General features: G+C 30.9%; 1 long non-coding RNA gene across 1 annotated transcript; it reads right to left on the bottom strand.

Moving 5' to 3' along the window:
• Window positions 1-632: 632 nt before the first annotated feature.
• LOC131079348 (uncharacterized) lies at window positions 633-1,591 on the bottom strand. The gene is made up of 2 exons (XR_009113967.2): window positions 1,249-1,591; window positions 633-1,133 (listed from the first exon to the last, which is right to left on the bottom strand). It is a non-coding gene; the product is annotated as an uncharacterized LOC131079348 (long non-coding RNA).
• Between the last annotated feature and the right edge of the window lie 12,516 nt (window positions 1,592-14,107).

Raw genomic sequence — 14,107 nt, 5'->3', positions numbered from 1 at the left:
CATGGAAACAATCGTGTACTTTATATATGCACATTGCCATAGCCATTTCTCCATGCAGTACCTTGTCTATTCGTTTCTCATTCAACCTCATTACTCACCTTGCCAGTTATTTTTGCCGATTCCTCTTCCCACAAACCTCTCTAGCAGGAACACCAAGATTCCTCCTTTTTACTATCTAAATTTAGTAAATGGAAAAGAAATAAAAAAATCCCTGAACATGATTCTGGAATGGCTGCTTCTTCCTCTAGTCTAGTCTTTTCTTCTTTCTTTCATATCGCTCTTGTTCCAAAATCTAATAGGTGCCAAAATAGAGTGCATAACTTAAAATCATGGTCAGATCCATTTCCATTGCATTGTTTGTATATTAATGTGGTTAGTGGATTATTTCAATGGTCTGAAATAAAAAAACAGTGAACATGTATTTCAATTGATTGAGCATAATTGATGAGAATAATATTATATTATAAAAAAATTAACCACCAAATTTCAAATCCCTTAAAACACATCTAAATTAGATTTAACATTTAGATGCTTACTCATATTATTATAATGTACTATAAATTCAATATTTTCATATAAGAAGAAAAAATAAATAAAAAAATACCATAATCAAACAAATTTTAAATTTCATAATCAATTAAAAATACCATGCAATTCAAATTGTATGAATATTTTCCAATATGCTCCTTAAGTGACACCCTTAATATGAGTGAACTTTGTTAGAGAGCATATATGCATAACTCTAGCACCCTTTTACATATAATATGTGTAAATTGGTTCCATTCATTTGGAAAATTTGATGGTATTTATATTTTTCACACTTATTATTAGAGTTATATAAATTCTAACAATTTTTCTTCTTTCAGAACACTTACATGCTTACTTTTTGAAGAATCTTATGATTACTATTGTCATGGAACTGGATCTTTTTTATTGTAATAGAGCTATTAGAACTCAATCTCCCCTATGTCAAGCCTTTGTTTCTAACCTGTGCCAGTTTTTGCATGGAACTGGGTCTTTTTTATTGTAATAGAGCTATTAGAACTCAATCTCCCCTATGTCAAGCCTTTGTTTCTAACCTGTGCCAGTTTTTGCATTTGAGTGATCAATTCTACATTTGAGTGACCAATATTCTGCATTTGAACCCGATAAACAAATGTTGAAGAAATTTACAACTGTCAACCTGTTTCTTATTAAAAAAAATATTATAATTTCCAACAATAACTAATTAAAATCACATTACATTACCTCATCTTTTGCTTTCTCCAAAACCTCCAATACCTCATTACCTTTAGTGGCCACACACTCGCAATAATCACCATCCTTTTATAAAGGGCAAAGCCTTAAGCATTATAGTTTGAAAGAGTATGAATATAAAAATAGAAATGATTGCCAGGGTAATAAAGACGCAGGGTTGTCTCCCTGATTTACAATATTCACTATCAACAAAGCCCAACACCAACTATGTATTCATACAAATAAAACATGTTGGTCGCCTCTTCTATTTTTGTAGTCCCCGGTCACACCTCCACTCAAATGGCATATGAGGATAGATAAATAGTAGAGATTCAAGTTCCATTCATGAACAACGTCAAAGGTGTGTGCAGGTAGAAAAATTCCATGCAGGATGAAACCAATAAGCTGTGATTTCAATGGCAAATTTCAAGCATAGTATGCAGCGTGTACCTTTCTACCAGACTTTCGTTTAAGTTGGGCGCACTTCAAGTAATTCATCACATATATGTGAATGGCATGCGAATCAGCAGGGTTATGTATGCACAGTACCATAGCCATTTCTCCATGCAATACTACGCTATTTTTGCGGATTCCTTTTCTCACTCGCCTCTCTAGCTTGAAGAACGGACTGTGTTAGAGGATATATGCGTAACCCTAGCGGCCTCTATTTGTGTATACACGTGTCTACAAACATTAGACTATAATTATATTTGTTGGACATGCCCTTCTATATTTGCAAACATTGGGTTCCAAATGCTTCTTTAGGCTATTTATGTTCTTCAAAATTAAGATCATATATAAATTTAACAATCTCTAAGTAAGAATATAAGGGATAACTCATAAATAATTATTATTAAATGTGTATTATAAATTGTAGATTGTTTAAATAATTTTGTATATATTAGAATATTCAATATAGTCATATTAAAAATTATCAACTTAAAGAGTGAATATGTAATGACTACAAGATGACTGTTCATCTATTGTAGTCTTTCCTACTACCTTCAAATCAAAGAATGGAAATGAACATAAAACATGAAATAAAGAACTATCAAAATCATATCAAAATCATATTGAGAAAAGAATAAAACTAATTGAAATATCACCTAGACAATATAAATCAACAACCAAATAATATCAAATTCTCAAAAAAATATAATTGTTTCATTAGAGGTGTGCACAAAGATGGAGAACTAAAAGGTGGTCATAGCCACCTTTTAGTTTGTGGAAATCAAGATGTGACCTTGTATTTTAACATACTCATCTTATTTCTTAGTTAAAGGGAAAAGAAAGGGTCAATCTAATTTAAGCTCAACCACATTTCTAAAAAGCCCTAATGCAAGTGAGAAAAAGTATGAGGACATTTGTGACATCTTAAGAGTAGGAAAGCAAAGACAATGTTGTTATGATGTGAAGGTCAGACTTAACTAACACACTCTAAGCTTTGACTTATGTGACTGGGCCCACAACTTCATCAAGTCAGACATTTCCCGTAACTTTTGGCTTTATGATTTCGTATTGATTGTTGTCATTCACATTTTCATAGCCATTAGCATTTGTCATTAACTTTTAAGTGCTCTGTTTCCCACCTCGAAATCCTGCCTAGAATTTTAAACGAGTTTTGTATACAACCAAAGTGACCTGCACAATAAGCCAGAGCCAATGTATTTGGCTGCTGACTCTGTTGTTGATAGTGACGAAGGTATTCACTGCAACCAGCTCCTTCTCTTTTCACAGTTTCTTTCGCTTTGTTACAGGTGAAGAGTATGTCGCTATGAGTTAGCTGATCAAGGTAAATGTGTTTATTGATTTATTGTGTAGGTCACTTTGGTTGCATACAAAACTCATTTAGAAACCTAGGTGGTAATTTGAGGCTGGAAATGGAGCACTTAAAACCTACGATGGAAATGACAAATGCTAATGGCGATGAAAATGGGAAGGACAACGACAACGATCAATACGGAAACGGAAAGCTAAAATTCTATGGTAATGGGAAATGTCTAGCTTGATGAAGTTGTGGGCTCGACCACCTAAGTCAAAGCTTAGAGTGTGCCAGTTAAGCCCGGTTGATGTGAACAAGGTTGAGAAGATAATGTTCTTATGTTCTTCATCTTTTTAAATATAATAAAATTTTCTTATATTTGTTTTGATTCATGATTTTTTAATTTCAAAAATTGAAAACCCCTCAACACCCCTCCAAAACACTTATTCCCCCAAACAGTTATTCCCTTTCCCTGTGTGGACATAATTCCTTCTAAAAAGAAAGTAGAGCCTAACCCTTTTGAAACTCTATCATCTATCTTTAGACTTCCTTATGACAGACAAGAAAAATTATTTGGTTAATTGAAATAAACAAAAATGAACTCCAAATATTGATTGATATTTTGAAAAATTTTAATGCAACTACTTCACATTGGGAAACCTTCATGTCATCATTGGTTCATCTATTATTTTTTTATATAAATTCTATTAGTGGTCAAATAAATATATAGTCCAATAATAGGAAGAAAGTATAACAATTATACTATTAAAAATTATTGTATTAAAAAGAAACAAAATAAAATTCGGTTTATCATGTGCATTATTTATTGATATGAGAGTCAATTCACCATTGCATAGAAGTTGCAATAAATTTCCTATTCATTGGTGCCAACACAAAGGAAAAAGGAACTTTTCCAAGATGGGTAGTGGGTGGTTTTTGACCATTCCCCGTATAAAAATGATAAAATACTACAATACCTTTTTTGAGACTCTATTGTGATTATTTTCTTAATGAGATCCTAAATTATTTTGCCATGTAAGATTTTCAGGGTAGATGCAAAGGTTCTCCATAAGACGGGGGCACATAATGTCCAAGACCATCTGTTGAGAAGCTTAGGCAAGCCAAAATTTAATGTGTAAATCTCTCCCACTATGAAGGAGAGAATTAGAGTTGAAAATTTATAGTTGATTAGTTCCCAAACAAAAACTTTAATATACTAGGTTGAATGATCCTCCCTAGTATGAATATATGAATTAGGACCTCGTAATTCAACACAAAAATAAAATATTTTAATATTCTCAAAATGAGGTCTCATTTTATAGAAAAACACATTACAACATATAATAAGTAAAAACATACAAATTAGGATGTGGATTTCAAGTTCTCGATATAATATTTTTGTTTTCTTTAGAAGCTTCAATAGTAAGATGGAGTACTATATAGCATGATGATTGATTAGTACTCTATGTGAAAAAATAGGGGACTACCATAAAGTCTAATATGGTCAAGTCATAAATGAAAAATAAACAATTACTTGTAGTTCATGCAATGCCAACATTAGGTGGGTCTTTATCATCAAAGTTTTGATACAAAACAGTAGCATGGATAGTGTCATCAATAGGATCCCATCCACTAACCATAGATATAATTGATATATGTAGAGCATAATTTATTTTTTCTCTATCAATGTGTGTTTATTGTCTTGTTATTTTTTATATAATAAAAAGTTTCTTTTAGTTATAAGAAAGAAAAAAAAAGTTACAACTAAGATAAATTATCAAAAAAATTCAAAATAATTTTCTCAATGATAATTCAAACTCAAAACTTCATATTGACCTAATTAAAAAATTGTATAACATTTAATTAGTGTAAAAATGACTTAAATATTAATCTTGAATATAAATCTACACTCTATAAAAAATCATTCATGAACACTAATATTTAAAATTAAAAAAAATTGATCATAATCAAACTTTTATATTATTAAAATAGTGAATTTAAAGTAACTCATAATAGATTACACAAGTTATAAGAAAAATCCCATATAATTCCACTACTTTGATTCAATTATGACATTGACTTAGAATTGATTGATGTTACTTTAAAACAAGTTGAATTCATATTTTATAGTAATTATAAAAAAATTGAGCTTTGCATACAATTGGAGTATCCTTTGGTAAGAAGATGATAACGTGTAAATTGAACATACACAAAAGTGATAAAAGAAGTTATTAGTAAACCTTTTAGAATAAATTTTAAGAAAAGCGAAAAGATATAATATAAGTTAAGCAAAAAGGTGGTGGCCATGGAATCTCACAAAGTTCATAATTCACAAAATAAAATAACAAAATGTAAAATTCATCAACAAGTTTATGCTCCCCACAAATCACAACAAGAAAGTTGTTTAATTTTACAAATATAAATTGTATACAACCTACATGATTTTAGAATGATATGACACTAATAAATATTAACAATGTATCATAATAGAATCTCATGCTCCTAAAAATACTTAAATAACATTATTTGAATTCTTATAAATATTTTGAAATGAAAAAGAAGAATAAAAATAATATTTAATATTATTGATATACAAACAATTTTAATGTTGTATAAAGCATTCTAGAAAATATTTCAGTGCACTATAATTCTTAATTTCCATTCAATGAGAATGGGAATATTTGAACCATTGACATTTTTATTAAGAGAAATCAATGAATCTTTTTCATGATGGTGAGTAATATTTAAAATTTTCTATCATTGAGAGAAAGATATCTCATAAATGAGTTTTACAAATTAGGCATAAGTAATTAATTAAAAATTTACAATTAGGGATTAAAATTTGGTAGATAAACTCAAATAAATATTATGTGGGATATATATATATATATGGCAAACATGGCAACTTCATATATATATATATAACATGCCAACTTCATATACTGATATTATAGAATAATAAAGATAACAAAAGTTACATAGAGAACATAAGGTTGAGCCAAAAGAGATCTTGAAACCAATGAAAGAGAAAAGAAACCACAACATAATACATGCCACACCCGTAACATATTGCTATAGATTATAATCAATTTTTCACATTCCTACAGTTAGGAGAAGAAGACGGATATGATGAAAAATAATATTTTTTAGTGTGGACCTTTTCGTCGAATCCTTCCATGGCAGTGGCCTTTAGAGATCCATTCAAATTCTTGAGCATTTTCAACTCCAATAATGTAGGAACTATCGACTTCAACACCTTGTTTACAATTACCTTAGCTATGATAGTCACACATACAATTGAATTCCCATTCCCCTTAATCCAACATATTTTTCTAGGAGAAACAATTTTATGCCTTGTAAAAAAACCGATTTGTTGGACCTATTGAGAATGCTAGAGATATTCTCAAAGTTTGTAAAATCCTTAGCCCAAGAATGGACTAAAATCAAATCGCTCCAAGGGAAGGCCACCAGGGGATTTCCCACTCATGAGCTCCAAGGTGCACCTCCTCAACACTTGAGAGTCATTGAAGCATGCATGCACATGAACTATGACAATTTTGAAAAAGAAAGAATCTACAAAATCGAGGGTGATTAGTTAAAACACACCTTCCTAAATAAAAATACCATGAAGAAAGTGGATCTTAAAAATTCAAAGCACAATAAATGATTTAGGGGCCAAGGGCCTCTCCATGGATGATAAATGAGGCCTCATCAAATTAGAGTAGAGAGTCCATGGATAATTTGATGATAGCATCAAATTGAGTGCACTCCCTATTCGTTAACCAATTTGCAAGGATATTTCCCTCTATAACAATGAAGAAGCACATAATTTTCCAATGAGTCTAGAGTAGCCAAACTTGTTGCAACACATACATAATTCTCCAATTGTACTCTTACACTTATAAAACCTTAATACAAATTAAACACTAATCAAGAACCTAATTGAACATTAAGATGAACTATAATGCTAAATATTAAAGACATCATCATCAACATTTTCTACTTTAAGGTTTAAAATGTTTGGCTTTCTAAAATCTACTCCCTTGTTAGATTTTGTCAGATTTAATTAAGTAATATTAAATAAAAAATACAATCATGTTTTTTATTAGAAATTTAGCAAGATAAGGGTGTTGGCCCTTAATACAAAAACCCTTAGGTGGAAAAAGAGAAAAGAAAATAGGGGTGAGAGCCCTAGAAAAAACAAGATTCAACAAGCAAAGAGAAAACTTGTCAAACCAGCAACAACCCAAACCAAAATCAAAGAAGGAGAGAAGAACTTGAGCCTTGACAAGGAGGAGTTTAGGGGAGGCGGAAAGACTTCCCCTTTCACCTATGACAAACCATAGTCTAAGAAATACTATCATTAGGACCATCAAAAGAAGGATCAATTGAGGGGGGCTTATAAGGAAACCATCAACAACAACAACATACTACTATTGTAGAACAACAATAGGGTGTTGCAGCAAAATAGAATCAAGAGTATATTTAGTAGAGGCAGAACTGAGTTTCAGAGTAGGAACTATAGGAGAAATAGGAGAGATATCCTCAAGGATAGAAAGGGCCACAATATTGGGAGCAGTGAGAGGTACAACTTCATCTTGGGGGGAGACATCATCCTCCCAAGAGGATCCAAGAGAATCTTAGTTAGAAGATCTAACAATCAAATGATCTAAAGTAGCATCCTTCCACCAAGTTGAACCACTTTAATGACGTTGTAATGAGCAATCCAAACCTAGATGACCTGTTGAGAAGAATCTTTTGTAGAAAATGCAATCATGTTATAAATGAAATGATAGAATATTTCATTTTGTATTTGATATGGTTGAATCGTGCATTAAGATTGAATAATTATCATAATGAAATATACTAGTATAATTATAATATTGATAATGAAAGAGCATAGAGAATAATGGTTTTAATGAATTAAGATTGATTAATTATATACATTTAAAAGCAATATTTTCTTAGATTCTATTGCTAAGTTATAGGTTTTTTTACATTCAATTTCCATGTATATCTACCTTGTAAATAAGGCTTCAATGTCTCATCAATTCATCAATGCAATATGGTCCTTACACCTATTTAATTGTTTTAAATGGTAAATCTTGTCATTTGTTTATATTTATGAATGCTAAAGTTTTTTAAATTTGATATCTCTCAGCATCCTCTCTATGAATTTTATTTATTAAATATAGGTATGTTAGTTATATACAAATTAGAATATAATGTGTGATAATCATTAAAACTATCAATTTAAAGGTCCAATATATAGATATGAATATAATATATGAAATAAAAAAAACTATCAAACCCCTACTAGGTTGTTATTGTGTGTGTTCTTAGTGCAAATGAGGTCCCCCATTCATGACCTCACTATTTCATGCCTTTAATAAAAAGGATTAACCAACAATTTTGACATACTATATTAAATGAAAGAAAAGTAGGCCATAACAAAATAAGTAAATGTGACTACAATGATTACATTAAGATTAGGTTATAACAATAGCAATATGTTATGAAAGAAATGTGAACACCAACAAAAAGCATGCAATCAACCATCATAATAGGGAGGCAATTTTTTTCTTCAAATTGTATATCTAAACAGCTTCAGCAACAAGAGACATCAATAACAACTAGGAAGATAAAGAGAACAATTATGACTATATAATCTTAGAAATAATATAGATGATTTGGACTTGCTACTAAATTTGTTTCATCTGTTTTGTGAACAAAGTGTTAGTTGACTTGGATTTGGTTTATTTGCAAACAAGTTTTTTCTAGTTAGTAGTTAATTTGCATATTGTTCTTAACATAATCTATATCAAAGAGATTAACATCAATTTGAAAGAAAATGCAAGATTAAATCCTTGAAACTATAAATTTTGGATGAATATAAGGATTTCAGAACATTTCTAAGCATTTTATTTTCTATAAATGAAAAAGAACAACAATTCTAAATAAATAGATGAAACAATAAATCTAAAAATGCTATACAGTTCAGTTGATATGGATGCTTTCCAATATGCTTCTTAAAAGGGCACCACTAATATGGAAAAAATTTGTTCATGAACATATATGCATAATTCTGAGAGCCTCTACGTGAAATATGTGTATACGGCTATATATGTATATGTTAAAGTGTGATACAAATATTCGTTCTATTCATTTGAAAGCTTGATGATGAGATTTATGTTCTTCGAAATTGTGTTGGAAGCAAATAAAAATTCTAACAATTTTTTTCTTAGAAAGTGTGCCCAAATTCAATTTAATTATCAATCTTCCCAACAGCTTGATCTTCCTTCATGTTCTCAGCTCATTATCTCCACTACAGCTTTGCACTTCCATTGGACCTTTTCTATTAATCTTGCTAATGAAATTCCTTCATGTTCTCAGCTAATGATCTCCATGGGAAAGCTCTTTGGGCTAAGAGATCACCTATATCCTGACTTAGGATACAAGAACCTTTACGAAGCACACAATTATCTCAAGAAAGGAGCTCTTCTTGATGAGCTTCTCATTCAAACATAAGTTCTTGACGAATTACACATTCTTGTTGCTTCTTCCAGCACCTCCAATACCTTGTTACCTTTTTCTGTTGCTTTTTCCAACACCTCCAATACCTTATTACCTTTTCTTGCTTCATTTTCCAACACCTCCAATACCTTATTACCTTTAGTGGCCACATACTCAAGGACTGAAAAATGGATACACCCGTTTGTCTGCGCCTCAAATTGCCATTAACTCTACTTGATTCACAATATCCACTGTGCTTCAACAAAGCCCAATACCAACGAAGTATTCACACAAAGAAAATGTTGGTTTTCTCTTCTATTTTCTAACACCCAGTCAGGCCCCTGCTCAAAATGCATCTCTGGATAGGTAAATAGTTGATTTGAAAGGGATTCAAGTTCAATAAACGGTGTGCATGCATGCAAGTCTTTGGTATCCATTCATGAACAATGTCAAAGGCGTGTGCAGGTACAAAAGTTTCAAACAAGATGAAACGAATAAACTATGAACATAAATGATGGCAATGGCGAATATCGAGCATGTATGCAATGTGCAATATTCAGTTGCCCAGAAATATTTCTCTACCTTCGATCCATTCGCATGGAGCAATTCAAGTAATGAAATCGCAGGTCACTTGTCTCTTATCTTCTCCTTCAGCCACTCTAATTTTGTCGATTCCATTTTGCACGGACTGTCTAGCTGCTTTCCCCTAGAGCATATATGCATGAAGACTGGTCTATTTTCGAGCATTTATGCATGACCCTAGCAGCCTCTATGTGTGTGTACACAAATGTATCTACAAATATGAGAGAATGTGTAGATTTGTTGTTAGACACGGTCTCTAAATTTGCAAACATTAGTTCCCTCGGATGGTTTAATTATGGTATTTATGCTATTCTTGTTTCTTGAAGACAAATATATACATTTCAATAATCTCTGAATAGTATCATAAAATGATATAAATTGTTACTATTGATTATTTGTAAATTAGAATATAAAATATGGTCATCATTAAAACAATCAATTTAAAAAGTAGATGTAGTGACTACACGAGGATAGATAATGTATTCCAGTCTTTCTTATGATTCTAAAATGAACAAATGAAAATGACCATAAAAAATGAAATAAAAAACTATCGAAATTAATCTATGAAAAGAATAAAACTAATCAAAATGTCAATTAAACAATATAACTAAAAAAACAAATAACATATCAAGTCAAGAAAAAATGTTGGAAGATAATAGGGATTCAATGATTGATGATTGACTTGCGCGTCTCCCTAAGAGGTTAGATATAATTATATATTATTCTCACATTTTTGCAATTAAACTTCAAATATAAGTTTTATTATTGAGTTATGTGATTCATGCATTCTTGAGTTAATTCATGCATCATATTTGATTATTTCATTTAGGGTTTCATCAAAATCTACTTAAGTAAGACTCTAGTTTAAATGTATATGCATTAAGGCTCATTACAATCTTAGACACAATTAAGAATCAGGGCACAAACTATTGTTTTAGATACAACTTGATTATTTGTGGAGGTGGAAATCACCTAAATGGGGGCTTGCCCAAGGAAAGCTCCTATATAGTCACAACACTATCTTCTCTCTATTTTTCAAGTTCAGCTAGAAGTCTCCATCAGAGTTTAAAGATAGGAAATTTCTCAAGATCCAAAACTAGACATCTTTTAATTTCATTTGAAAGTGACTAGAAACTGACATTAGTACCTCAATTCATCAAGAATAGGGTGCCTAGCCCCATCATTCTCCTAGCTTAATCTCAAATTTACTAAAAATATAGTTTATCTATCTCAAGGTTTCCAATAAGGCCTTTGTGCTTAGTTGTTAGCCAATTAGGATCAAGTCGCAAATGCATTTATGAGTGTTTGTTCCATTTTTGTATCTTCTATGTAATTTTAGCTTCTATATCACATAAATTCATCATTTTATGTGCCCATTTATGTATGCTTAAGACCTAGTTTGCATTTTGCATCAAACTAGCAATCTTTCAAGAAAAAAATTAACAGAACCCAAGGGTTTCTTGAATCTCTTTGAGTAAGATTTATTCAAGCATATACCCCCTTAGAGGTTTGTATTCCAATGTTTAATGAAAGAGATTTTGGGCCTAGTTGATTTGATAAATAGTTTAGTTCATCCCTTTTTTACCATTAAGCAAGACAAATACCACCTAGTCATTCCAAAACCATCAACAAACCCACCTCCTAGAAAATCATGCCATTCTAGGTTGGCATGTTTCAAACATAACAAATGGCTTCACAAGATTACCACATGGCCACCACTTTTTATTTCAATTAGGTGGATGTCATAAATATACTTTGTAACTCCTCTACAGACTAAAAATAGTACATGCAAAGACATGCAAACTTGGGCTGCCCATTCTAGGTAGCATGCAAGTGGCATTTGTCAAAATGGATTGTGATACAAGACAAACTCACTAACTTAGAAAAATGGATGCTTAGGAAAGAGATTTTTTAAAGATGCATTACAACCAATATTGACATTTGTCCACCAAACATTCCACTTCCCCAAGTGTGCACCTAGGCTAGAGATGCCTTCCTTATGTCTTTTAACCACTTTTGACCATGTGTCCAAATCTCAAATATGAAAATACAGTAGAATATGTATAAATATTTAATAAATATTTGGGAAATTAGTACAGTAAATTTACTCACCAAAATATTTGAAACTAAACTGTTTTAAAAAATTAGATAAATGAAAGATTTCTCTCGCATCCCAATATGCTCTTGCATTAAAAATTTGGGGTGATAAAATTTGTGTTCAGGTCTATAGCGCCTAGCTCCACTTACCAATCATTCTAAATTTTTCTCATTGACACAAGTTTCTCTCTACATCTCAGTTATAAATCTCTACATTTCTGTTGATTTTTAGTTCTTTACCTTTCTATTTGCATTGATTATTATCTTTATTTCATCCTTTTAACTAGTTCTTGCATGGTCATATCTAAATCAATATCCAATCATCAACATTCAAAATAGAACACTTAGTCATAATACTCATCTCTCCTATAGGATAAAATTAGAGCCTGATTGGTTGTTCCCCAATTAAAGAGTTTGGAATTGGTTCCTAGTTTACATTCTTAGGCTAGGATCCTTTTTCCTCCATTTCACTTACTAAGAATTGGTCCTCTCTTCATATCTTCTAGGATTATCACATGAAAATGTGATGCATCTTAAGTTGATTAAGAAAGAAAGTAATATTGCAAAACCTATGAAAGGAATTGTTTGAGTAATATCACTATTGGTTAGTGTAGGTTATGGCTGAAAAAAGAAAGTAAGTTAAATTAGAATAATTACATCAAGATAACATTATAAATATATTAATATGTAATGAAAGACAATTGAAAACTAACAAAAAGAATTTGATAAACAACCATAGTAGGGACACATTTTTTATTGCAATTGTACATCTAAACAACTTTTAGCAACAACAAGAGGCACCAATAAAAACATGGAGATAGAAACACCAACAATGTCTAGAATCTTAACAAGAGTAATTGTTTTTAATAAAGATAACAATTACTAGAATCTTAACAAGAGTAATTGTTGCATATGAGTCTATCTATAAAATTTAAACTTGTTATCAAAGTGTTTTATATTATTTTGTTAACAATGTATTAATTGACATAGTTTTGGTTTACTTAAAAATGTATATGTTTTATCTAGTAGATAATTGCCTTATTGATCTATAACATACTTGAAACAAAGAGAATAACAACACTTTGGAAGAAAGTGCTAGAGTAAAGCCTTAAAAATATAATTTTTGGATAAATATAAGAATTTTAAAACATATATGAGCATTCAATTCAAGCTATGAATGAAAAAAAATAACCTATCTTAAAAAAAATGTGCAACCACATTATTCTTCAAAATTATTCCAAGTAAAGCCTCTATCCAGTTTAAATGATGACTAAGTAACACAAGTACATCTCTAAAAATAGTTGGTAATTATTTTTTAGTGAACTTGCAACCTTTCAATTAATCTTTCATAGATACATCTATATGATAAAATGAACATTAATTGATTGAGAAAATATGCCCTTTTTTTCTACATTATAATGTTTTTCAAGAATGTATTTGATCTTCTATATCAACTTTGGACTTTCAAATTGTACACTCATTTCACTTTAATATTTAACACTATATTTTCTCCTTCATTTCAAGAAACATTTTGGGAATAAAATATATTTTTTATAAGTGGTAGAATGAAAACTAATAATATGAGATTAAGAGGGGTCTGCAATTTTTCGCAATGAGGGATTTTTTTTAGAAGCATGTTTGGGGGATGAAGCATTCGCAGATCCTCCGCCACCTATGGATCCCTTTGGACAGCACACGGACCACATACCACAATGGGTTTTTCATGGAGGGAAATGGGTTGACATGGCAGCGGTGCAAGATAATGGGCATTTTAATGACAAGGGTTTTCAGTGGAATAAATTTGGTTATCCTATTTCTAAATACTTTCGGGATTTTTTTAAACCTAAGGGAAATTTTGTTTTGGGCAATCGGGAGAGGACTAGAAACAAGTTTTATGCAATGCGTCAACATGGTGGG

The sequence above is a fragment of the Cryptomeria japonica genome, chromosome 11 (assembly GCF_030272615.1).
Source record: "Cryptomeria japonica chromosome 11, Sugi_1.0, whole genome shotgun sequence".
In the NCBI taxonomy this organism is placed as follows: domain Eukaryota; kingdom Viridiplantae; phylum Streptophyta; class Pinopsida; order Cupressales; family Cupressaceae; genus Cryptomeria; species Cryptomeria japonica.
Note: the sequence above shows the minus strand (reverse complement) of the source record. Positions and strands in the feature narration are given on the sequence as shown.